We start from the raw sequence: 27,283 nt of genomic DNA, 5'->3' as shown, positions 1-27,283 counted from the left end.
TTTTTTCATAAATACTAAATAATTTACTTAAGGCCTACAGTTAAAATATAGGGGAGGAAGGTATAAACCTACTCTGAAAAAAGTGATAAAAACAAAAATCTGTATATCAACAGAGAAAGAATAACATCTGATGTTCTAATTTTCTAATTTTTGTTGCAGTCTGAAAGGAGACAAATTAAGTCAGAAATCTGTAACACAGGGATGCCTGGGTGGCTCAGAGGTTGAGCACCTGCCTTTGTTAAGGGTACAATCCTGGAGTCCCAAGATTGAGTCCCACATTGAGCTCCCTGCATGGAACCTGCTTCTCCCTCTGCCTCTCTATGTCTCTCATGAATAAATAAGTAAAATCTTAAAAAAAAAAAATCTGTAACATAAAAAAAGCCTAATAAACACGGCCATTCAGCTCTGGCTTAATAATTAAGAGTCTGCCATTAACTAGCTCCTTATTGAAAATGTTCCTCACAAAATACAAATTATTTTCTTTTATGAAATTCCTGAAAGTTTCATTAAGTAGATTACTTTTGGAACTAAAAGAAAATGACATTTAACATGAAATTAAAGCATCACTTACTAGATTACATATACATAATTGGTCTTTCCAATTCCTTTTGTTCTTTCTGTGGCCAAGTACAGACAATATTCATTTTTTTGTATTTATGGTTTTCCCTATGATTTCTGAAAAAAATGCAGTATCAATTAAATAACCCCAAATTTGCTTGCTTTAATATTAATTTTCCTGGTATACTAACTCCAACAATATTCATTATAAAGTTGATATTTGCAGCTCATGTTGAAGTCCTGTCAACTAAATATAACTATTGAAAGCAAATTTTAAAGACACATATTAGAAACATTTTTAAAGGTACACATTAAGAATGTTAAACTAGTCAATTTGGAACGTCTGGGTGGCTCAGCAGTTGAGCGGCTGCCTTCAGCCCAGGGCATGATCCCGGAGTCCTGGGATCGAGTCCCGCATTGGGCTCCCTGCGTGGAGCCTGCTTCTCCCTCTGCCTGTGTCTCTGTCTCGGTCTCTCTCTCTCTCTCTGTGTCTCTCAGGAATAAATAGTCTTAAAAAAAAAAAAAAAACTTAAAAAAAAAACCAAGAATGATAAACTAGTCAGTCAAAAAGAAAACCTTTAATACAGTAATAAAAACTATGTTCTGGTATAAGGATGGATGTATGGTGCAGTGGAATAGAATAGGGAGCCCAGAAAAAAAATCTCACATATATGTCCAGCTGATTTTCAACAAGAGCCAAGACAATTCAGTGAGGAAAGGATCTCTTTAAATAAAAGTTAAAAAAAAAAAAAAAAAAGGTGCTGAGAGAACTGGAAACCCACATGCAAGAAAAATTAAGTTGGACCCATACCTTACACCACTCACAAAAATAAACCTAAAATGGATCACAGATATAATTTAAGTTAAAACTATCAAATTCTCAGAAAAAAACATAAGAGCAATTCCTCGTGACCATAGATTTGGCAATAGTTTCTTAAATATGACACCAAAACCACATGGCAAAAAAGGAAAGGATAAATTGGAGTTATGAAAATTAAAAACTTTTTTGCATCAGAGGGCACTATCATAAGTGAAAAGACAGCCCAAAGAAAGGAGAAAATATTTGCAAATCATATCTTTACACAGGGTTTAATATCCAAGATACATAAAGCAGAGGCTCTTACAACTTAGCATCAAAAAGAACCCAATTAAAAAAAGGGCTGAGTAGCTCAGTCAGTTAAGTATCTGACTTCTGATTTGGGCTAAGGTCATGATCTCAGGGTCACGAAGTAGAGCCCCTTCTCAGCCTCTGTGCTGAACATGGAGCCTTACAATTCTCTTTCCCTCTCCTTCTGCCCCTTCCCCTCAACTCATCTTTCTGTCTCTCTCAAAGTAAATAAATAAATCTTTTTTTAAAATGGGCAAAAAAACCTGAAGAAACACTTCGTTAAACAAGATTTATAGCCAATAAACACATGAAAAAATAGCCAATATCATTATCAAGAAAATGAACATCAAAACTGCAATAAGAGACTACTTCACATCCACTAGGATGGTAATGACCAAAAAATGGAAAATAACAAGCGTTGGCAAGGATGTGGAGAAACTGGAATCACTGCACACAGGTAGTAAGAATGTAAAATGGCAAAGCCACTATGGAAAACAGTGTGGCAGCTCCTCAAAGTTTATTAGAGTTACCACATGACCTAGCAATCCTGCTCCTAGCGATATATCCAAAAGAATTAAAAATGAAGACTCATACAGATACTTGTAAGCCAATGTGCATAACAGCAGTTTTCAAAGTAGCAAAAGTAAAATAACAGATGAAAGGATAAATAAAATGTGGTATATACATACAAGGGAGGATCACTCATTCATAAAAAGGAACAAATTTCTGATACATGCTATGAAATGGATTGAACTTTAAAAACACCTTACGTGAAGTAAGTCAGACACAAAAGGAAGGACAAATATTATATGATCATATTCATATGAAATATCTAGAGACAGAGAATGGAATAGAGATTACAAAGGGCCAGGACAAAGGAGAATAAGGAATTGTTGCCTAACGGGTAGAGAATTTTTGCTTGGGTTAATGAAAGAGTCTCACAAACAGATGGTGATGATGGTTACATGACATCTGGAATGCACATAATGCCACTGAATTTAACACTTATTATATATGGTTAAATATTTAATATGGTTAAAATGGTAAATTGTAGGTTATATGTATTTTGCTACAAGTCTCAAAAAATAAAGGAGGACAGATCTTAATTGCGCACAAAAGCTTGTATACACACACTTGTACCACAATGTGTCTTATGCTTTTGGTAAGTGGGACAAAACCAATCACTCACTATGCTGTTTTCTACTCAGAAATGCTACCATTTTCCAAAAATTAATAAAGAAACTCTTTTCATAATAAATCTAATACTGAAGTTACATTTGATGTTCCTAATCTACAAAAGTAGAGCCTTATATTTAGAGGCAAGATGTTATTCATAAAAAGATCATGTTTTATCACTATGCAGGACAGCAAAATTTTTTTGTGGATAAGCTCTAATTTTAGAAGAGGACTTGAAAAACATCATAAACTAAACCGAACACAACGACACAAAAATGACAAGCCAAGAAACAAAACACAGCAAAAGGTAACGTTTAGACCATCAACGCAAGTTCACAAGAAATGGCCACAGGAAAAACAGTGAATACAGACCTACTCAGCAACGCTCCTCTGTGACCATGTCAGTCCTCTATCCACTTCTTGCCAACAAGTATTCTGTCCTGCCATGATCACTATCACTGCTGTTCTCAGTGAAGAGAAACCAAATGTGGACTTTACTTACGCAAATAATTAATAGTCATTAAGAATCCACTGGTTTCTTTTCTTGCCTCTGTTAAAATATTTTTTCAAAAGAATACTGATACTTTCAGCATACAGTTACCAGCAAGTGACTGGTCAGCTTCTACCTAAAGAGGAGGGAAGACTATTCTAAAACTCTAACATTGTACTTCAACTGCGTTTCAATTCATTGAGAATATTGCTCCAAACAGAATACAGGCCCATAAAATAAAATGAAATGAAGAAATCTCAAAGCCTTTGTGATGTCTAGTCATTCTTTCAAACTAATCATGGACTCTTGATAAACTGAAAATGAATACACTGAATTAATAAAACAATTTTCATGGAGGCTATCAAATGAAAACAATGTAATTTCAGTTTAAAATAACTGCAGTACAAGGAAAGTTCCATTAAACAAACTGGAATTTTTTAGCGTTTTCTGTGTTATGTTTAGATGCTGGCTAGCAAATGTCTGTAAGTTGTTTTAGGTTCATTGATAAAAGGCATTTGTAGCTTCTGCTCTAATAACAAATACATATGTATACAGTAAACACTGTTTTATTTTGACCTGAAATAAGAGATACAATTCTTTTAAAGATTTTATTTATTTATTCATGAGAGACACAGACACAGAGAGGCACAGGGACATAAGCAGAGCTGAGCCACCCAGGGATCCCCCAAGAGATACAACTTTTAATGCATCCATCAACCAGACTGCTTTTGCGCTATTTTCACTGATCCGTGCCACAATAGTCTCTAACCTATTATTCTCTTTCTCACTTTTTTTTCTATGCACTTCAGATATGTGGAGATGGTGGAGTTACAGAAGCCTGAAAGAGGTCAAGTCTAGTGTTAGTTTTATGGATGTTTGAAATTTTCTGTAATAAAAAGTTAAAATAATTAAATGGCATACTCTATAAATGAAATAGTAGATTCCTGTGGTTCAGGCTTTAAAATGTAAAATTGTGGGTCAGTGACAGAGCACAGATAATTATCCCTATTTCTCTGATATAGATTATTACCCCATTCCTTCACTGTTAAAAACAGTAAACTGATTCCAAATTCATTGTTTTCTAACTATAACTCAAAATGCCAAGGCTATAGAAATCATTAATAAATTCAACTACATAAAAAGTTTTTTAAAAGTTTCTGAATGGGGATCCCTGGGTGGCGCAGGGGTTTGGCACCTGCCTTTGGCCCAGGGCGCGATCCTGGAGACCCGGGATCGAATCCCATATCGGGCTCCCGGTGCATGGAGCCTGCTTCTCCCTCTGCCTGTGTCTCTGCCTCTCTCTCTCTGTGACTATCATAAAATAAAAATAAAAATAAAAATTTTAAAAAAAAATTTAAAAAAATAAAAATAAAAATAAAAGTTTCTGAATGGCGGGATGCCTGGGTGGCTCAGTGGTTAAGCATCTGCCTTCAGCTCAGGGCATGATCCCAGGGTCCTGGGATCGAGTCCCACATCACATCCCCTGCATGGAGCCTGCTTCTCCTCCCTCTGCCTATGTCTCTGCCTTTCTCTGTGTGTCTCTCGTGAATAAATAAATAAAATCTTTAAAAAAATAAAAGCTTCTGAATGGCAAAAAATACCATAAGCAAAGTCAAAAGAAATGAGAACACTGGGAGAAAATATTTGCAGATATCTATTACAAATAAAGAGGTAATGTTCCTAATATATAAAGACCTTAATAACTTTGGGGAAAAAAGGCCAAAAATCCTACAGAAAAATGGAAAAAAAAACCACATATAGAAACCCACACCTATATATATGGATCTTATATAGCAGAAAGATATAAACTTAACACATAAGAAATACGCATATTAAAACTACACTGAGGGGATCCCTGGGTGGCTCAGCGGTTTCGCGCCTGCCTTTGGCCCAGAGTGCGATCCTGGAGTCCCACGTCGGGCTTCCGGCATGGAGCCTGCTTCTCCCTCGGCCTGTGTCTCTGCCTCTCTCTCTCTATGTCTATCATAAATAAATAAATCTTAAAAAAAATAAAAATAAAAATAAATAAAAAATAAAACTACACAAAGATAATATCTCTTTGCCATTCGGACTGGAAAAATCAAAAGCTTGACAATATATTCTCTCATAAAGCTGTGGATAAATAGGGACTTTCATATATTGCTGGTGGGAATGCAAAACAGTACAATTCCAATGGAAGGAGATTTGGTAACATCTAGCAAAAGTACATATCCATTTACCCTTTAAGCCAGTAATTCCACACCTATATTTATCCTGAAGATCCACCTCCAGCAGTAAAAAAGACATGCACAAGATTATTCATTGTAGCACTCCAAAACTGCAAAATCACCTCGATAGCCTGGAGAAGATAGGACAGAAGACAGGACAAATGAACTTGCATACACACACACACAGAATAATGATGATCTCTATGAATTGAGACAGAATGACTTTCAGGGTATATTTTTTTCAGTGAAAACAGCTAAGTGCCAAAGTACTTATATAGACAGCATTCGTGTTTGTGCTAGAAAAAAAGGAAATAAGAAAAAATACATGTTATCTGTTTACTGAATCAAAAGAAAAATCAGAAGAATAAACACAAAACCAATGAAGTTAGTTATCTACCAGGGTGGGGTGTTGTTTTGGTTTTACAGTGGTAAAGGTGAAGTAATTCTGAAATCATTTTAGATGACGCTCACTTAGGGCAAATTAGTAAAAATACTGATATTTAGGTATCAGTGTTCTCACTACACAAAAATGGAAAACAGAGGAACCAGTGTAAACTCATATTTCTAAAGTATATATCCATATTCAAGCATATACCTGTGTAACATAAGCACATGCATGCAAATGTATTTATACATATATGTATGTGTACATATAAAGATACATATATTTTCTAGCTTGTTCCCTCATAGGGCCCAGGAGCAAAAATACCCAATGGCGACATACATACTAAATGTCTAGATCTTGGCTCCTACTATCATTTCTCTTCCCCCACTAACAGGGACCAGGGCTCCTAGGAGACATGACTGACTCTAGGGGCCGAGAAGATTAAGGTTATTTTTAATAATGATAACAATGAAGTACCTGAAAAGCAAAAAATAAAAAATGATAAGAGCATGGAGAAGGATAACAGGAGCCAGCATGGAGAAAGAGGATCCCACTGATGAGATCTGGAACAATTTGAGAACCCAAATATTTAAGGATAGTAATAAATTATTAATCATTGGGTAATAAATAAGAACCCAGGAGTTCAATAATAAAAACAATATGGATAGATAAAATAAAAAGGCTCTTATTTCAATAGAATGCTGAGTTATCACTGGTCAAAGTAGACGGAGAACTGGTGTTAGAAAAAATCATCATGAAAAAAAAAAAAGAAAAAATCATCATGTAACAACCACGATGGCAACAATTGGTAGATCCTACACAAAGGGGATGAAATTTTGATGAGAGGTAGGATATTTTAATTGTCTTAAAGTACCTCCTCACAGTCTGCTTATTAACTGTATGAGAGTATAGTAACTATAGAGTGAAGAAATCAGATAATGAAACAGGTGGTCAAAATTTATATTACAGGGGCACCTGGATGGCTCAATGGTTGAGTATCAGCCTTTGGTTCAGGTTGTGATCCCAGGGATCAAGTTCCGCATCAGGCTCTCTGTAGGGAACCTGCTTCTCTCTCTGCCAATGTCTCTGCCTCTCTCTTTGTGTCTCTCATGAATGAATAAATAAAATCTTTTTTAAAAAATTTATATTACAAATGAGAAGCAGACAGACACTGCATACCTCCAGATATGTTAAGACACATCCCTTATATGATATTCCATCTAGAAATGCATAACCTGAATCTTATCAAGAGGAAACATCAGATAAACTGAAGATAAGACACACGCTGTTAAAAAGGAAAAAAAAGAGAAAGGGGAATGACTATATTCTTTGAAAATGCCTATGTAATAAAGGACAAAGAAAAGCTGAAGAACTCTTACAGATTAAAAAACGTTGAAGACATAACATCTAAATGCAATATGGGTCCACAGACTAAATACTATAGTGGAGGAGAAGAACTTTGCTTACTATAAAAGACATTTATGTGAACAACTGACAAAACTGGAAAATGACAAATCAGATCAAAGCAATATAGGAGCACCTGGGTGGCTCAATTGGATAAGTATCTGACTCTTGATCTCAGCTCAGGTCCTGATCTAAGGGTCATGAGTTAGTTCAACCCTCAGTAGGCCTAGCATGGAGCCTACTTAAAAATAAATAATAGATAAATAGATAGCAATGTTAAATCTACTGAAGTTTTGTTTTGTTTTTGAAGATTTTATTTATTTATTCATGAGAGACACAAAGAGGGAGAGACACAGGCAGAGGGAGAAGCAGGCTCCATGAAGGGAACCTGATGTGGGAGTCAATCCCAGGAATCCAGGATCATGCCCTCAGCTGAAGGCAGGCACTTTAACCACAGAGCTACCCAGGCGTCCCTTAAATCTACTGAAGTTTTTTAAGCTGCTCTATATGAGATTATCCTCATCCTTGGGAAACCCACACTAAGATATTTAGGACTAAAGTGCTATATGATATGTTCAATGTAACTTTTGCATGATTCAATGAGAATACATGTACACGTGTGTGTATTTACACATATATACACAGAAATATTCATTTATAAAGTTAATAATAAAGCATTAGGGACAGAAGGCTAATAGATAAATCTGAACAGAGGACACATGGGTGATCTTTATATTACTGTTGCAGCTTCTTTTTAAGTTTGAAATTCTTTCCAAAAAACCATTATGCTCAAAAATCTAACCCATTATTTTTTTTCCCTCAATTCTATTTTTTCTTCTAGAATTTCTACATAGCTAAACAGGATACAGAGTCAATCAGTCATCCAGGTAAAACTTGGCAGTTAACCTGGCCTACCCAATGGTTTCAATTAATTTCCTTCCTTTCATATTACTCAGCCACTAGAAATGACAAATACCCACCATTTGCTTCAATGTGGATGGAACTGGAGGGTATTATGCTGAGTGAAATAAGTCAATCGGAGAAGGACAAGGTCTCGTTCATTTGGGGAATATCAATAATAGTGAAAGGGAATAGAAGGGAAGGGAGAAGAAATGAGTGGGAAGTATCAGAAAGGGAGACAGAACATGAGGACTACTAACTCTGGGAAACGAACTGGGGGTGGTGGAAGGAGAGGAGAGCAGGGGGTGGGGGTGAATGGGTGACGGGCACTGAGGGGGGCACTTGACGGGATGAGCACGGGTGTTATTCTGGATGTTGGCAAATTGAACACCAATAAAAAATATATTATTAAAAAAAATTTCCTTCCTTTCCTTCAACTCTCACACCCAAAGGGAGCATATCCTAAGGGAATATCTTTTATATTTGTCCTTTCTCCAGTCATACTGAATGGGTTCAGGAACTAATCATTTAGCATATCTCATCTGATTTATAATCATCCTTCCACCTGCCCTCACTCTAAACCACTCTCCACACAGCTACAGAGTACCCATGTCCAAATGAAACCTGATCATGTCACTCTGTATTTCTCAACTGGTCCTGATATGGATAGGAAAGAACGTACTAGATCAACTTAGAAATCCCAACACTGAGAAAAGGTATTACTTTGGATCTTAAGAAGTAATAAATAAGTGAAAATTACTGCCTAGAGGCTCAAAAGCTAGTATAACATAAACTCAGTCATGAGACAACAGAGGTTTTCTTGGATCAAATCATAAAATATCTGCTATTAAGCAGTGCCTTCAGTGTTCTTACACAAATAACATGGGATAGAAGTTCAGAAACAGAGGTCATTAAAAATAAGGGATGAAAGAAAAGGAAGGGAACAGAAGAGAAAGGTAAACTACTTAAAAATATGGAAGGAAAAGGAGAGAAGAGAAAAAAGAGAAAAGATGAGAAAAAAGTCTATTTTCACAGTAAAACAGACTTGTCTTGTAGTAAAATGTCACCATTTTGAGAATTAACTAGCTCTCTCAATGCCTCCTAGTTGAAAAGCACTGAACATAATCAGATAAAAGTTCTTTATGTCTATGAATATCTGACATTTTATCAGAAATTACTTGAGAGAAGTATTATCAGTATGTTCTATGAGTAGTGAAAATATTTATAAGCAAATATAGAATGTTTCTACTGCTTTCATTTTGTATTCTTTTTTTAAAATTTCTCAATTCAAGGGTTCAATACATAAACTACATTATATAAAACTGCATATATGTTTTATACATGTATATTGCATACAAAAGTTATAAAACTAAAATCCTTCCCACTTAGAGTACCTACCTACACAATTATTCTAGTACATATATAGTATATATATATATGTGTATATATATATATATTCTAGTATATATATATGTGTGTATATATATATATGTATACACACATATATATATGGCCAAAGTATAAAAACATGACTCAATTTTTTGAGTGATATATTTTTTGATATATTCTAGTATATATGTGTGTGTATATATATATGGCCAAAGTATAAAAACATGACTCAATTTTTTCCCCTGGAAATTTGCAAGAAGCAGTACAAAATATGAATATGACCCCTGTACTTTCACAGGAAACCTCATAGCTAAGCAATACACACAACCTCCTTTGCTTTTCTAATAGCAGTTAGGCTGACCTAGGTTCATTGTGCCTACCTACACAGTTAGTGCAGAAAATTCAAAGACTTCATTCGTTCAACCTCTCAGCCAATGCCGAATGAGTATCTAGCCCTCTACCTCTACCTCTAGGTACTAGGTACTATGATTCCCCAACCCTCTCCTCCCTCTCTTTCTTCCCTCCTCTCTATAAACAAATTACCTGCAGCCATCCCTCACTGCCATATGCATTCCCTTTAACCTCTTTCTTTTCCTGTTCTTTCTCAAACTCTGCTTCATTAATCTGAAAGAAATCTTCTCTATTCTCACTTGTTAACCTCAACCCAGTAATAACCACTTCCAGGCACTATTCAATTCCCCTACAAATTTTGTCATATGTATCTCATGTGGCTTCCTGCTCCTGTGGAAGGAATATTTTCTAATTTCAGTGGGCAGGCTACCAGGAAGGAACAAATGCAGAATGTGAATTGCTAACAAGAGAACTTCTGGACTCTCTTCAAAAGGTGAGGATCATTAAAAAAAAAAAAAAAGAGGAGGAGGACAGAGGAGTGTGGCAGAGGAGGAGAAGGAGAAATTAATCTAGATTTTTATCTTTCTTTTTAATCCAGATTTTTAAAGATTTTATTTATTCATGAGAGACACAGAGAGAGAGGCAGAGACATAGGCAGAGGGAGAAAGAGGCTCCCTGTGGGGAGCCAGATGCGGGACTTGATTCTAAGACCCTGGGATCATAACCTGAGCCAAAAGCAGACACTTAACCACTGAGCCACTCAGGCATCCCTTAATCTTGATTTCTAAAGACTAAAGAGATATAAAGCAAATGTAATGTGTGGATCTTAACTAGATTGTTGTTTGGAGAAAGCTATAAAAGAAATCTTGAGGATAATTAGAGAATTTGGGTATGGACTGGATTTAACATAACAATGTACTGAATTATTGTTATTTTGTTACCTATGATAACAGTGTAATGGTCATGTAGAGGAACACCCTTATTTCTAGAAGGCCCATGCTGAAGTATTTATGAAGTATCATGATAGCTGAAATTACTTTCAAATGGTTCAGCAATGCCATCCCTCCTCCCTGAAATGTATATAAATACAATGGGAATGTATGTGGCAAAACACTGGTAACTACTAAGTCAAGGTTGAAAGTATTTAGATAAATGCTGTATTTTCTGTAAAATTTTGCAGAAATAATAAATATTTCTGTATATTTAAAATTTCCAAAATGCAAACTTTGGTTTAAAAGGAGAGGCATAGGGTTGCTTGGATGGCTCGGCTGGTTAAAGTGTCCAACTCTAGGCTCTGATCATGATCTCAGGGTCCTAGGATCAAGCCCAGCATCAGAGCTCCACACTCAGCAGGGAGTCTACATGGCATTCTCTCTCTCCCTCTCCTTCTGCCTCTCCTCTACTCTCTCTAAAATAAATACTTTAGAAAAATAAAAGGAGAGGGATAAAACCATTGAGCAGTCTCCACTTGTTTCTAGATTTCTAATATTTTTGAAATAAGAAACTTCCCATTGGTCTACAAAATGCCAACTGATAAATCTTAGAATAGTTAACCACTCTAGCCAGGTAAGGTACATTGTAAGGATACACAAAGCCATGACTCTTTTTCCTATACAAACAGATGTATTTTACATCACCAATACTTTAAACATGAAACCATATTAATTTCTCCCATGTTACCAAAGATGAAAATCTGTGGTCATACTGCACAAATCTTTCTTTAAACCATGTAGTTTACAGTCTGCCTTAGAACATCATATCAAGGTAAACAAAATGTCATGGAGTAAAGTATATTTTCATAATCTGAGAATTATTTGTATATACTTCACACAATCTCATAGATGTTCTTTTTGCTAATTCTGTGATACTTTTTTAAAAGATATTATTTATCTGACACAGAGAGACAGAGTGCACGCACATAAGTACATAAGTAGGCAGAGCAGCAGGCAGAGGAAGAGGAAGAAGCAGATGTCTTCCCTGCTGAGCAGGGAGCTTGATGTAGGGCTCAATCCCAGGACTCTGGGATCACGACCTGAGCCGAAGGCAAACACTTAACTGACTGAGCCACTCAGGCATCCCGACAGACACTTTTTTTTTTTTAAGAGTTTATTTATTTATTCATGAGAGACAGAGAGAGAGAGGCAGAGACAGAGGCAGAGGGAGAAGCAGGCTCCATGCAGAGAGCCTGATGTGGGACTCGATCCCAGGACTCCAGGATCATGCCCTGAGCTGAAGGCAGGCGCTAAACCGCCAAGCCACCCAGGGATCCCCAGACACTTTTTTAATCTTAAAAGATCCTATAACTCTCAGAGGCCTAGCTCTTTGAAAAATCATGCAGAAAGAAGTGCAATGAATTTAAAGTAAAAAAGATGGCTGACACCATCATTTTTTTTTTTTTTTTACTGGAATACACATCACAGAGGATACTGTTTAAATATTTTTAGGACCTATGGTGCCTGGCTGGCTCAGTCAGAAAAGCATATGACTCTTGGTCACAGGTTGTGAGTTCAAGCCTCACAAGCCTCACACATTCTCCAAAATACAGTTATAAGATATAGCTAAAATATTCATTCATTGAATTTACAGACCATTTCTTCTATTAGACTTCAATGTATCTATCTCCATTCCAGGCTCATAAACTATGAACCATGGAAAACAAGACTGCAAAATAAGAAAAGCAAAGAGCTAATTCAAATCAATAAACTTAAAACATATTAAAACTTAAAATCTCAAAATTTTTCTCATGAATAATTTATTTTCTTCCTACACACAACCCTCCCCTTTTTTTTTTTTTAAATTTTTTTATTTATTTATGATAGGCACACAGTGAGAGAGAGAGAGAGAGAGGCAGAGACACAGGCAGAGGGAGAAGCAGGCTCCATGCACCGGGAGCCCGACGTGGGATTCGATCCCGGGTCCCCAGGATCGCGCCCTGGGCCAAAGGCAGGCGCCAAACCGCTGCGCCACCCAGGGATCCCAACCCTCCCCTTTTTAAAGATTTTATTTATTTACTTACTTATTTTAGAGAAAGTGTATGCAAGCATGAGTAGAGGGAGGGCAGGGGGAGAAGGAGAGAATCTCAAGTGGACTCCACACTGAGTGCAGAGCCTGATGAAGGGCTTGGTCTTAAAACCCTGAGATCATGACCCAAGCTGAAATCAAGAGTCAACCACTTAAACAACTGAGCCATCCAGGTGACCCACACACAAGCCCTTCTTACAGAATCTGCCCTTCCCCACTCAGGCAATTCTATCATAAAACACATAACTGGGTCTTTCCAGCAAAAAAAAAACACAATTTCTATCATACAGCCTTTGCACCAATAAACTAAGGTGTTCTTCCATAGGGGACAGCTTGCCTTCTCATTATATTCTGTAAGTTTTCCTTCAACAACCTCTGACCCTAAAAGCCCTTATTCCTGAATGGCCACTTAGACACCGCAAAGCATCCTGATGATCTACTGATGTTGGAGGAAAGTAAAAATATTTGAAAAGGTTATTTTAATTTTAAAAGATACTGTTTTTAAATAAAACAAATCTTAGCTCTGATCTCAAAAAGAACCATGATTAGTTCTGAGACAATTTCAAAAATTCATTCTTAGGGAGCTCTTTGAAACATTTGTTGGACTAGGCAATTGATCTAGTTAAGAAAGAGCTACAGATATTTTAAGGAGAAAAACAACTCTTCTATCATGAACACAATAACATGATTTGCTTCCTACAAAACATGCAGTAACAACCTGAAATGTCAAAAATTATGTGGAAAATAGGAAGGGAAGGAGTAAATGTGGAAGGGAGAGAGGGCAGCCATTATAAATTATTTCAGTTCTTTGGAGGTGGAAAGAACCAAGATTTCCTAATTTCTCTTTTAAAGAACCAAAATAATTAAAAATTTAAAAAGAAAAAAAGAATGGAATGTATCCTTGCTTCCCTTTATGTTTTTAACTCATTCTTTAACTGACATTTTACTTCAGCGTATGGACATACTCACGCAATCTTTCATTCCATTAAAAACAACAACAACTAAATCTTTACTTTCCAAAAGATGATTTAGGCTAGGCTTTAAAAAAATTATTTATTTATTTATTTGAGGAAGAGAGGGGAAGGGGGGAGAAGGAGAAGCAGATTCCCCACTGAGCAGGGAACCTAACACAGCTTGATCCTGGGATAATGACCTGAGCTGAAGGTAGATGCTTAACCAACTGAGCCACCCAGGCACCCTTAGACTAGGCTCTTTGAGGTTCCTTCACCACCACACACAAAGAAGATAATAAAACAGCTTGAGAAATTATGCTTCACACTTCCTTTCCTCTTCCTTTGTCATTTATTGTACAACACTTCCAAATTACAAACTCTACGGAGAGCTATGGCCTTCTTAGTTTTCACTGACATAAAGCACCAAAAAAAAAAAAAAAAAAAAAAAAGCTCAGGGAAGGTAAAACTGACGTCTTACCAAATTAGCAGCAAAACAGATGAACAGGAGACTTCCTCCAAAATTCAGTATTTCAAAAAACAAACAAAAAAATTCAGTATTTCCCTCAATTTAGACATAGATCCTTCTTCTACAAGGAGAAGTAGCCTAGCTTTCTTAGGATGCTCCTAAGTGGCCATAATCATCTCACAACCAGGTTAATACGGGGAGCCCTGTGGTACAGGTTTTCATAAAACTGAAGCAAGGGGTAATGCTACCACGGGTAAGAAGACATAAGACTGTGAAGGGAATAGGTACCCCCTCTCTCACTCCTTTCTCCCAGGTCAAAACAAAACAAAAAACAGTAGTGGCTAGTAGTAAAAGTCTAAAGAGAAAACGGAAATGAAAAGTTGACTTCCTTGGGTTATAGATTTATAATACCGAATACCTATGTATTTGGTGACTGCAAAATAGCTCCTCAAACCTAGAGCAAATCAGAAAACAATACAAATTTAAGGTTAGAATATAAATAGAATGATGTTCTGCTAATGACAATATATAACCCTGCAAACATTACCTCATTTAACCCTTATGATACTTCTATTAAATATTATTAATAAACTCACAGATGAGGAGTTTACAGATAAGGAAGTAAAAAGAGAAATTAAGAAATGTATACTAGAGGGATCCCTGGGTGGCGCAGCGGTTTGGTGCCTGCCTTTGGCCCAGGGCACGATCCTGGAGACCCGGGATCGAATCCCATGTCGGGCTCCCGGTGCATGGAGCCTGCTTCTCCCTCTGCCTGTGTCTCTGCCTCTCTCTCTCTCTCTCTCTCTCTCTGTGACTATCATAAATAAATAAAAGTTAAAAAAAAAAAAAGAAATGTATACTAGGGCAAAGAGCTATAGCAATGACTCCATGATCTAAACTTAGAAATATGACTAAGTTTGGTACCTTAACCAACACATATACTACACTACAGTTCTCTCTCATACCTGCTTTTAAATCTTTATATAATTTTTAATGAAGATCAATACATAATTTGTCTGTGCTCGCTTTGGCAGCACATATACTAAAAACAATGCATAATTTGTCCTCAAATAAGAGCCAAATAAGGAATACTCGAGGTCAAAAATAACTCAAAGATGAAGTCATAGAAACCTCTAGCTCTAGTCAATCACCAGAAGTCTACAGAAAAAAAAAAATCACAAAAGGGGATAAAGTGTGATAAAAATGATTTATATTTCTAAGTCCCGAACTTTAGGTATCAATTCCTGAAATAAAAGAAAGCTGAAAATTTTAAATTCCAATACTCTAATTAGTGATGCTATTTTTTTCAACTTCTATTTTTTTCTGATAATAAAAACTTTTAAAACTTTGTAATTTAAGCTTCACATTAAATACACCTGTATTGAGGCACCTCGGTGGTTCAGTAGTTGAGCATCTACCTTTGGCTCAGATCAGGATCCCAGGGTCCTGGGATCGAGTACCGCATTGGGCTCTCCGTGGGGAGCCTACTTCTCCTTCTGCCTATATCTGTCCCTCTCTCTGTGTGTCTCTCATGAATAAATAAAATCTTAAAAAAAAAAAAACCTGTATTTTTCATATTGAGTTCCATTTCTTAAACTTTTTAAACTCTCAATATATGTTTCTATGTAGAATGCATTCTACATTGGGACACCTGGGTGGCTCAGTGGTTGGTTGAAAGTCGGCCTTTGGCTCAGGGTGTGATCCCAGAGTCAAGTCCCTCACTGGGCTCCCTGCATGGAGCCTGCTTCTCCTTCTGCTTATGTCTGCCTCGCTCTCTCTCTGGTCTCTCGTGAATTAAAAAAAAAAGAATGCATCCTACATAAACTTTCATTTCTGGGTAATATTCTTCTAAACCATATAATATTCAACACTATTTCTTTCAGAGTCTAAAGCCCCTCCTCCTGCTCATGCTTGCTCTTTCTCTCTTGAACAAATAAAATCTTTAAAAATAAATAAAACTTCCTCTCTGCCATAATCAATGCAGCAGAGCTTTTTTCCAAAGAAAAAATATTACCATTTGTTCAAACATAAGAATGCATTCCCTAGCCCATTCTGTGTATCAAAAGAAAGTCTTCAATTTAAAATTCTGTATGGTGTCTGTTAAACCACATCCTGCTAACAAGTAAAAAAAAGGATATTCCATACAAATTCATACTCACTTTACTTTTGTACAGTATGAAATGATTTAAACTTACGAACCTAGCAAGATTTAAAAATAAATCTCATCATTTCTAATAATTAGGTGTTCACTAATAATAACTCATAAATTCATTTTATAATAACTCACAAATAATTATAAACAACTGCTTAGAAAATTCAGTCATGTAATCAGTACTTTAGAAGTATATGCTCAGGGCAGCCCGGGTGGCTCAGCGGTTTAGCGCCGCCTTCCACCTGAGGCGTGATCCTGAAGACCAGGGATCGAGTCCCATGTCGGGCTCCCTGCATGGAGCCTGCTTCTCCCTCTGCCTATATCTCTGCCTCTCTCTCTCTCTCTCTATGTGGGTCTCTCATGAATAAATAAATAAAAATCTTAAAAAAAAAAAAAGTATATGCTCAAACTATTCTAATGAAGTTGTTTAAAACAATCTTTTCTCATTGAAGTGGAGATTTTGTTAGACCAAATTTACTGAAGAAATGTCACTCCATTTGCCACATACACACAAACTTATCTTGGATTAAACTCACAAAGATAATGTCAATTAAGTCAAATCTCACTTCCAGAAACTCAACTATACTGCCTTCCAAACAAAGATTACAAAAACTAACCCATAATAATACTTTCCAAGTACTTCTCCATCAATGTAAATATTAAGAACTGCTAGCTGGTAGATATAGCATATGTGACTGTGCCACTACGTTCTGTAGAAGTAATTATGACTGTAATTTCTTTCAGCCAATTCACTGTATTAAATATCCTTACAAATGTCTTAACAATTGTTAACAATTTAAAATATAACTTAGGGGCACCTGGATGGCTCAGTGGGTTGAGTCCACCTTCAGTTCAGGTCATGATCCCAGAGTCCCGGCATTGAGTCCCATATCTGGCTCCCTGCTTGGCAGAAGTCGACTTCTCCCTCTGCCCCACCCCTGCTCATGCTCTCTCTCTCAAATGAAAATAAATAAAATCTTTACTATAAAATAAAATGTAACTCAGTTGAAGAAAGTAACCATGGTAAAGCTGGTAAATTTGAAGTAATCTTAACAATATAAGACCTCTTATTCTTCAATATTTTTAGGGACAGAAGGTTAAGCTTTTGGATATTCTATGAGAAATAGTTTAACAACTCAGCAAAGTGAAAAGCCAGATACCATTTGAGCATTTCTACATAGGACCAAAAAATAACTAATTTAATGAAATGCACCATTTTGCTTTAAAAAAAAAAAAAGGGACACGTGGGTGGCTCAGTAGATTAAGCATCTGCCTTCAGCTCAGGTCAGGATCCCGGGGTCCTGGGATTCTCCCTCTGCCCCACCCCTGCTTATGCTCTCACTCTACCACCCACTCCCCTGCCCCTGCACACACACACACCCTCTCTCTCTCTCAAATAAATACAACCTTTAAAGGATAAAAAAATTTTAAAATAAGGAAACTGAAGATAAAAGTTACATTTCTTCCTTTTTTAAAAAAATAAGAGTGAGGAGGTACTTTCTCCTTACAAAGTCACATGGCTTAAGGGTATTAAATTTCTGTTTAAAGTTGAAGACTAAGGGTGTCTGGTTGGCTCAGTCAGTGGAGCATGACACTCTGGATCTCAGGAGTCATAAGTTCGGGCCCCACACTGGGAGTAGAGATTACTTTAAAAAGTCAAACACTTAAGCTTTGTGAGTAATATCAAATTATGTATTTTTCCATTTAGCATATTATCTTCTCCCTTCATTTTTATATACTACTATAGGGAGCTTCAAGGATGGCTCCCAATGACCCCACCTCCTAGTACACACACTCCTGTGTAATCCTCTCTCCTGAGTGTCTGCTGGATTCAAGGACTTTTTTATTTTTCTTAAGATTTTATTTATTTATTTGAGAGAGATAATGTGCAAGCAGAGGGAGGAGCAGAGGGAGAGGGAGAAGCAGACTCCATGCTGAGCAGAGTCTGACTCGGAGCTCAATCCCATGACCCAAAGATCATGACCTAAGCCAAAACCAAGAGATGGAGGCTTAACCGAGACACCCAGATGCCCCAGTGACTCACTCTTAACGAAGTGAAAAGGGAGTAAGTAATGGGATGACACTTCCATGATTACATTACAAAATTAAAGGCTCACATGGAAAGGAATTAATATAGGCTATTGGCAAACAGCCAATATGAGAAACTAGGGCCTTCAGCCCAACAACCATGGCAGAACTCAATGCTGCCAACAACCATGTGAGTGAACTGGAGACAGATCCTTCGCCAGAGCCTTCAGATGAAACCATAACCCTGTGGACATGTTGAAAGCAACTTTGTAAGAGACCTTGAACCAGAGGAGCCAGCTTAGATTCTTGATCAACAAAATCTATAACATAACATTTGTTGCCTTAAGTCACTATGTTTTGGAGTAATCTGTTATTTTATTTATTTATCTATATTTATTTTAAAGATTTTATTTATTTATTCATGAGAGACACACAGAGAGAGGCAGAGGGAGAAGCAGGCTCCATGATGGGAACCCAATGTGGGACTTGATCCTGGGACTCTAGGATCAAGCCCTGGGCTGAAGGCAGGTGCTAAACCACTGAGCCACTCAGGCATCCCTGGAGTAATCTGTTATGCAGTGCTATGGGTTGAATTGTGTCCCTCAGAGAATTCATATGTTGAAGTCCTAATCCCCACTACTTCAGAAATGTAACTTTTTTTGCAGACAGGCTTTTACAGAGGTAATCATATTAAACTCACATCATTAGGGTAGACCCTAATCCAATGACTGGTATCCTTATAGAAAGGGGAAATTTGGACACACACACACACACACACACACACACACACAAAGAAAGACCATGATGTGAAGAGACAGGGAAAAGATGGCTATCTACAGGCCAAGGGAAAGAGCACTGGAATACAACCTTCCCACATGGAAAGGACCAATCCTTGAGGGATTGGGGTCCTTGGGGTCATGGAAGGGACACACTGATTGCAGACTTTTGGCCCCAGACTATAAGACTAAAAATAAATTTCTGTTGTTTAAGCCACCTAATTTGTAGTAATTTGCTATAGAAGCCCTAATAAATTAATACATATAGCCAGAGAGAACAAATACATATACTTAATACAAAATAACTTTTATTGGCAGTACCAGTATCAGTCTTAATGCAAGGCTCAAGTAGTTGGCCAAAGCTTCTAAGTATTAATTCTGAAAAAAGACATTAGTCCTATCAGAAAAATCTTAGACCACAGGTTTATTTTTTTAAGTCAGCTAGGACTCCAGCAATCATATAATCTAATCCATTTATTTCAAAAATTGAGGATGCTGATGTGCTAGGAGCTGTTTAGAACACTTAATATATAGTAATACCTCTCAAGAAACTGATGAGGGATCACTATCATCAATTCCATCTTTAGATGAAGAAACTGATATCTAGAAATTAAAAAATCACACAGCTGGTAAGTGGCCCTAACTTAGTAAACTGCGGTGCACAAGAGATAAGTGATTTAAGCAAAATCACAGTTAGTAGTTGAGCTGGGACTAAACCTAATGGTCCTTTCTCTTAACCTTCAAATCTTTTTTTCAGAAAGTTAAATTGAAAAGCTTTTCTTCTACTTGCTATATTCAATAACACTGCTACCTTAGAAATATATGTGATTATCTATCTGCCCTTCTCTGACTACCCAAACATGGTTGCTCATTTTTCTCCCACTCCCTAAACCCTAAAATATCATCTTTCCATCCCTAATGCTCTTCTTTCATCTATGTTAATCATTATTATATACTGGAACTCAAGGCTTCACTTCTACTCAGTTTGGGAAACAAGGCTTTAGCTTAATGTTTGATCCCAATTAAAATACAAATACACCTGGAAGGGCTAATTTCCTATTATGAGCCATCTGCATTTCAGTAGGAAAAAATCAGATCCTTTTTCAGAGAACAGGCTTCTAAATAAATATGTCAAGACAGCCATTGTCAAGTTTTAAAAAGACTCTGACATAAGATACAACTTATTCTGGGGTACCTGACTAACGAATCAGTGTCTGTTTTGGGATATCTGGGGTTGGGTGATAGCCTTTATTTGGGAGTCTGAACTATAAGACACAGAGTGTGGGAAGTGGTAACAACCATGTTTCCCATGACAAAGAAGAGAAATGTGAAAAGTCAGCTCTCCGAAGACGGTGAAACAGACACAGAAAAGAGGCACTCCACTGACAGTGTGAGGGAAATCTGACTGCATTTGGGTACTGGGTTCTTGTATAGCCCAGCTGCATTTCTGTGTCCCTGAATCTTTTGATGTCTCCTGGGACACACTCAAAAGTCTGATAACTTCCCTTTTGCTTAAGCTATTGGAATTGTATCACATGCAATAGAGAACTAACATCGTCAAAAAGATACCCTCTCTACAACTAAGAACCGGGATGCCTGGATGGCTCAGCGGTTCAGCAGTTGAGCGCCTACCTTTGGCTCAGGGTGTGATCCCAGGATCCCAGATCCAGGATCAAGTCCCACATTGGGCTCCTTGTGGGGAGACTGCTTCTCCCTCTGCCTGTGTCTCTGCCTCTCTATGTTTCTCATGAATAAATAAATAAAATCATTAAAAAAATAAACTATTCACTCAAAAGAACTACAATACAGCAGAGTTAAAGAGTTTCAAACCCTGAGCTTACAACTAGATTTTTCCAGAAGAAAAAGAAAATGATGTTTTAAAAACAAGATTTTATTCTATGTAGGTACCAACAATAAAAGTAATAATGCATTAAAGCCAAAATTGAAACTGAAATTAATTTCTTCTAATATATCCTTTTTTGGATGCAGAAAACTCAAGCCCTTCAAGAAAGCAGGTTTGCCTAAGCTTAGCCAGCCATCAGCAATTAAAGGAAGACTAAAATCTAGCTCTTTTTTGAGTCAGAGTTCAGTGGTCTTGTTACAATGCTAATGCAAAAAAAACTACCATAATTCTTGCTCCTCACTCCTTATTCAATAGACAAAACAGTCATAAAACTGACCTGATTCTCTGTTCTGGGCTGGCATGAACCTGCGTAGAAACAATAGGAGTAGCAGGCACTTTCTTCCTGAAGCAGATGTGGAGAAGTATTATACCTATGATGAAAGAAAGAAAAAGAAAACCCAATTTATTTTCAGAATATGTTTTGGCATAATGAGTCGATTTTCTACTGATTCCTTCTTTATCTCCTTATTTGTTGGTAGTGATTTAGTAGTGGAACACATGACAATGATTTATTCAAGACAGATAAAATTTACTAGATAAAATCCATAAAGAATACAGTTGTTTAAATTTGGTATCTATAAACCATCTGGTTCAGCTTCTTCATTTTACTGAGACCAGGAAAAGTTATACTAAGAATCAAGGACAACAGTTACTTAGTGGCAGAGCCAGGTTCAGAACGTAGTTCTTCCCATATCCAGTCCAGTATTCATTGGTACATCACAGATCAAACTCGTTTTGGAAAGCCAAATATAAGCAAAAAAAAAAAAAAAAAGCAAAAAAAATCCTAAATTCCTGTTAGTTTTGTCAAGCATCTGAAGGTAAATGTAGTTTGTTCTATATTAAAATCAGAAAGCAATGTTTTCTCACTTAATGGTTATAACCCAACCTCAAGAGATTTAGCATGCCTTATATAAGATAGTAAAATGTTTGTTTTATTTGGGGCACCTGGCTGGTTCAGTCAACACAGTATGCAACTCTTGGTCTCAGGGTTGTGATTTCAAGCCCCATGACGGATATAGAAATCACTTAAAAAAAAAAAAGTCTTGGGGCACCTGGGTGGCTCAGTGGTTGAGTGTCTGCCTTCAGCTCAGGTCATGATCCCAGAGTCCTGGGATCGAGTTCCACATCAGCCTCCCCATAGGGAGCCTGTTTCTCCCTCTATGTCTCTGCCTCTCTCTGTGTGTCTCTCATGAACAAATAAATAGAATCTTTTTTAAAACGTCTTAAAAAATGTTTATTTGCCATTCAGTATTTCAATATGAAAACACTAGTATATGAATCACGAAATATAGGTTCTAATCTTTCCTAATTCTATTCTCAACAAGTTTTATGTTCTTAATCAATTACGTCTTTGGTTCCAAAGTGACTTCATTCAAAAACGAGGAGGGTGAACTAATTCCCACGGACCTTCTAACTCTAAAACATTATACCTATGAATCGCTTCCTCTTTTAGCAACATTCTGCTTTTCTGATCGACTGTTTTTTGTCATGTATTTGTTAATCTCTCTGATATTATTACAGGAGTTAAAACATAATCAGAAATATTGCCTTCAAAGGAAGCCTGGTTGGTTAAGTTGGTAGAGCATGTGACTTTTGATCCCAGAGTTGTGAGTTCGAGCCCCACAATAGGTGTAAAGATTAATTTTAAAAAAATAATTAAAAGAGAGTTGTACTTAAAAAAAGAAATACTGCCTTCAAATATACAGTTAATTATCACTCAAAAGCCTATGTAACAATAACCTAGTTTTGCTGGCTAGCTCACCCAGCCTGAAGTGGAAGAAGTATTTTTCAAAATCTACCTCTTAGGGAGTTTTTTTTTAAATCTTGGAATTATTTTCCCAAATGATTCATTCAGTTATTCATCCAACAAGTTGTTACCAAGTGACTTGACAGATAGACACACACCAGCTTAATCAGATAAAAGACTTTAAAACAAGATACCTCTAGTGAAAAACTGAATGACATTAGGAATTCAAGTGGCAATAAGGGAATAAGCAGAAATGATGACATGTCTCCTAATTTACGCTTTCCCTATTTTTTAACTTATTACATAAAAGTTACTTGTAACACGTTTTAAAAAAAGAAAAAGAAAGAGTAAACACCCAGGTACCTACCACCCAACTCAAGAATCTAAATAGAAGTTCCTGGTAATGTTCTCCTAACTTGTTCACCCTCTCCCATGCCCCACCTCTCTCACCCCTTCAGTTTCCTCTAACTGCTCTACTGTCTTTTGTGTTTATCATTACTTGGCTTTTTAAAAAGTTTATTGCAGGGGGGCGCCTGGGAGGCTCAGTCGGTTAGGTGTCTGACTCTTGGTTTCAGCTCTGGTCATCATCTCGCACTAGTGGAATGAACAGGAGCTTCATGCTCAGTCTGCTTCAGACCCTTTTTCCCATTCCCTCTGCCCCTCCTCACTCACTCACTCTCTCATAAATGAATGAATGTTTATCATAGGGATGGATACCTGGGTGGCTCAGTTGGTTAAGCATCTGACTCTTGATTTTGGCTCAGGTCATGATCTCAAGTCCCCCACCTTACCCCTTGAGCTCTGTGCTGAGCATAGAGCCTGCTTAAGATTCTCTTTTCCTCTCCCTCTGCCTCCCCTACCAACACCCGCTTCCCCACCACTAGCATGTGCTCAAGTGCTCTCTCTAAAAATTACCTAATTAATAGTTTGTCACAAGAGAGGCACCTGGGTGGCTCAGTCAGTTAAGCATCGGACTTCAGCTCAGGTCATGATCTCCCAGTCCTGGGACTGGGACCTGCATCAGGCTCCCTGCTCAGCAGGGAGTCTGCTTGTCCCTCTGTCCCTCCCCAGTTGGTGCTCGCTCTCTCAAATAAATATGTTTTTAAAAGTTTATCATATATGTACATATCCCTCAGCAGCATAGTATTCCATTGAATTTTGTGAAAAGAGTACTAAAATAGCTCCCGTCTTTTAGGGTTTGACTTTTTCATTCAGTATTACATTTTAAAAATTCATCCATGTTGTTCCCCTTAGTTGCAGTTCATATCTTTTCACTGTAGAATTATTCTTCATTGTATAAATATATCATAATTATCCATTTTCCTCACAATAGTATCTTATTTTTCTTCCAGGGTTTTTTTCCCCCTATTATGACCATTTGTTATAAATGTTCTCACACGCCTTTTCCTATGTCCCATGTGCCAAAGTTTCACTTAAGTTTGTGCCTAGGAGTTGAGGAATATGCACATGTTCAATTTTTCATGACGATGCCAATTTTTATTTTCCCCAAATGTGTTTAGCAACTTATAATCCCACCAGCAACTACCTGTTCATATTAAACCACATCCAATACTTAGTAATGCTAACTCCTTAATTTGAGAGTATAAAATGGCATCAAATTGTGGTCTGACTTTGCTTTTCCCTGTTGATTAATGATACTGAGTATTTCTTCAGATTTATTGGCTAACTCATGTTTCCTCTTTTATGAAATGCCTATTCATATATTTTGCCACTTCCTCCTCAGTTGTTTGCTCATACTTATTGTTTCATAGAAATTTTAGTACTTTGGATGATTATTTGGTTTTACCCATTTTGAACTACCAGGTACAAGCAAGTGTTGAGATAAAGAAGCAGAAACAAAACAGCAGGAGGCCAGAAAGAGTGGGAAACAGTAAGATAGAGGACCAAATGTTTTTGTATATTAACACAATCTACTGATGTCTTAAAGTACCAGAAGCCTAGAATATTACATAATCCTGTTTTATAATCCTTTATTTTCATATAAATGCAGCCAAAGGCAAATGCTTTGACATGATTTCAATGTACTGTAACTGTAATATGCAATATAATTTCAAGTATCAGCTTTATACAAATTACAATTTAAATCACACTCTAGACAGAGTTCTCATTTTAACCCTGACGTTTTACCTGTTTTCATTTCATGCTTTGGTTGCCTCCAATTTAGAGTAAGTCAGTTATATTGTCAAAGGGGTGAGAATGAATGTATGAATATGCACACAGGTATGAAAACTGAATTCCAAAAATTAAATTATATAAACTAGAAGATCACAGAGATCCTCATTCCAGACTTGGCTAGACAATTAACTATACCTTGCCCTAAGTATGTCTTTAAGTTGATTTTCTTATATTCACATGAAAATTCTAAGGACATTAGGATCATACTCTGGCTTGAATTTCAATAAGGAAAAAAAAAAAAATTCTAGACAGTCCCAAAGGGGTTTTAGGAATTTCTTCCTAAGTGTTATACAAACCAGATGGTTAAACTACAGAGCAACAAAAAGTTGAATGTCTGAAAAAAAAAATTTAATAAGCAGTGCTATAGCCTTCCTGAGCCTTCTCAGGACTCCTGACAGAACACCTGATGAACAGCATTATACAGGAAAAAAAAAAAAAATCAAAAGCCACATAAAATCTGAATCACTCTACACACTGGCCTTGATTCCTATAGAAGAGAACTTCCAGAACCACACTTACCCACTTACCTAAATCTGTACCCTTCTACTGTGCTTGAACTTTCTGGGTCAAAGTCTAGCTCCTCTACTTTAATACTAGGACCATGACCTTACTTTTCAAGGGCAGTGTTCTATAAAGGCCCACTTCTTTCTCATATATCATCAATTTCCTAATTTCCTCCTTCAGATAAAGCAAACCATTAGTGTATACATACATTTCCAATCATTAGAAAACAAACAATAACAATGAACCTTTTTGATACCACTACCCCTCTAGGTCATGACCAGTTTCTCTGATTCCTTTTTGCAAAAGGTCACAAAAGAGTTGTCCGTACTCTGTCTTCAAGATTCTTCAATTCAAATTGAACACATTCCAATTAGACTTTTGCCTCCCAAAATGTCATTGAACTTGAGGGCCACCAATTATCTACATATTGTTAAATCCAAAGGCCAGTGAGTTCTCACCTTTCTTGACCTATCTGCAACTGGCATGACTCATCAAGCCCTGATACACTTTCTTTACCTGGCTTCCAGAACAAAGACTCTCCTGGTTTCATCCTATCTCACTGGCTACTCCTCACCTCCGCTGCTTATTTCTCCTCTTCTCACTGATCACTTAAGTTCAAGTTCTTACCCTCTCTCCACCCTATCAGTAACCTGTACTGACTCTGTCTACAAAACATATCCAGAATCTGACCACTTCTCCTCACCTAGACTTTGACCAGAATAACTATCATTTCTCACTTGGATTTTTCCTACAATTTAGTAACTGGCCTCCCAACTTCTACCCTTGCCCTACTTCAGTTTTTTCTCATCAAAGCAGTCAGAGCAATCCTGATAATCTTACATAATTCATATAATGTAACTCCTGTGTCCAAAATCTCCTAAAGGCTTCTTATCTCAGAGTAAATGCCAAAATCTTTAAAATAGCATAAATAACCTACATAGTTTGGCCCCATAGTTACCTCTGACTTCATTTCCTAAGAGACCTCCTTGCTATTCCTTATTCATGCGAAGCATACTCCATCTCAGAGTCTTTACATTTGTTGTTCTCTCTGCCCAGATGCTTTTCCAGGAGATAATTATCTCTGCATTCCTCACTACTGCACTATCTTTAAGTGATGCCCAAATGTCTACAGGGCTAAGTCGTCTTTGTCCGCTCTTAACAAAATCTTAACAATTTTGCTCCCCAAGGCACTTGGCAGGATGAGCACTGGGTGTTATGCTAAATATTGACAAACTGAACTCCAATAAAAAAATTTTTTTTTCTTTTTTTTTTTTGCTCCCAAGATCCCTAATCCACCTTTCTGGTTTATTTTTCTCCAGTGTTACTAACATACATTAAATTCACTTCTATTTCTGTTTGTGTCCTCCCATGAAAACTTAAAACCCACAGGGCAAGAGCTTTTGTTTTGTTTGGTGCTATACCTTCAATGCCTAGGAAGGGTTATGGCACACAGTAGGCATTCAATAAACATTTTTTGAATGAACAAATAAAAATTACAACCTTTCTGAGTTTTCAAAACAAGAAAATCTAATCAGGGTGCAAGAGTTAGATTTTTTTACATAAAATAAC

The 27,283-nt window shown here is 36.9% G+C and overlaps 1 protein-coding gene across 10 annotated transcripts in view; it reads right to left on the bottom strand.

Annotated features, from left to right (window-relative positions):
* The window catches only part of WDFY3 (WD repeat and FYVE domain containing 3), a 267,477-nt gene that overhangs the window by 213,895 nt on the left and 26,299 nt on the right, over positions 1 to 27,283 (bottom strand). For 3 of the 10 annotated variants that reach the window (XM_055312925.1, XM_055312931.1, XM_055312932.1), the window contains exon 2: positions 21,545 to 21,638. The exons of 6 other annotated variants lie outside the window; for them this stretch is intronic. The gene's annotated coding sequence lies outside the window, so the exon portion shown is untranslated. Of the gene's footprint in view, positions 1 to 5,551; positions 5,574 to 21,544; positions 21,639 to 27,283 lie in introns of those variants that run through there. One more of the 10 variants, XM_055312933.1, reaches the window with a different exon arrangement.

This window comes from Nyctereutes procyonoides, unplaced genomic scaffold (assembly GCF_905146905.1).
Source record: "Nyctereutes procyonoides isolate TBG_1078 unplaced genomic scaffold, NYPRO_anot_genome, whole genome shotgun sequence".
NCBI classification, from domain to species: Eukaryota; Metazoa; Chordata; class Mammalia; order Carnivora; family Canidae; genus Nyctereutes; species Nyctereutes procyonoides.
The sequence above is the reverse complement of the archived record's forward strand: the minus strand, read 5'-3'. Positions and strand labels throughout refer to the sequence as shown.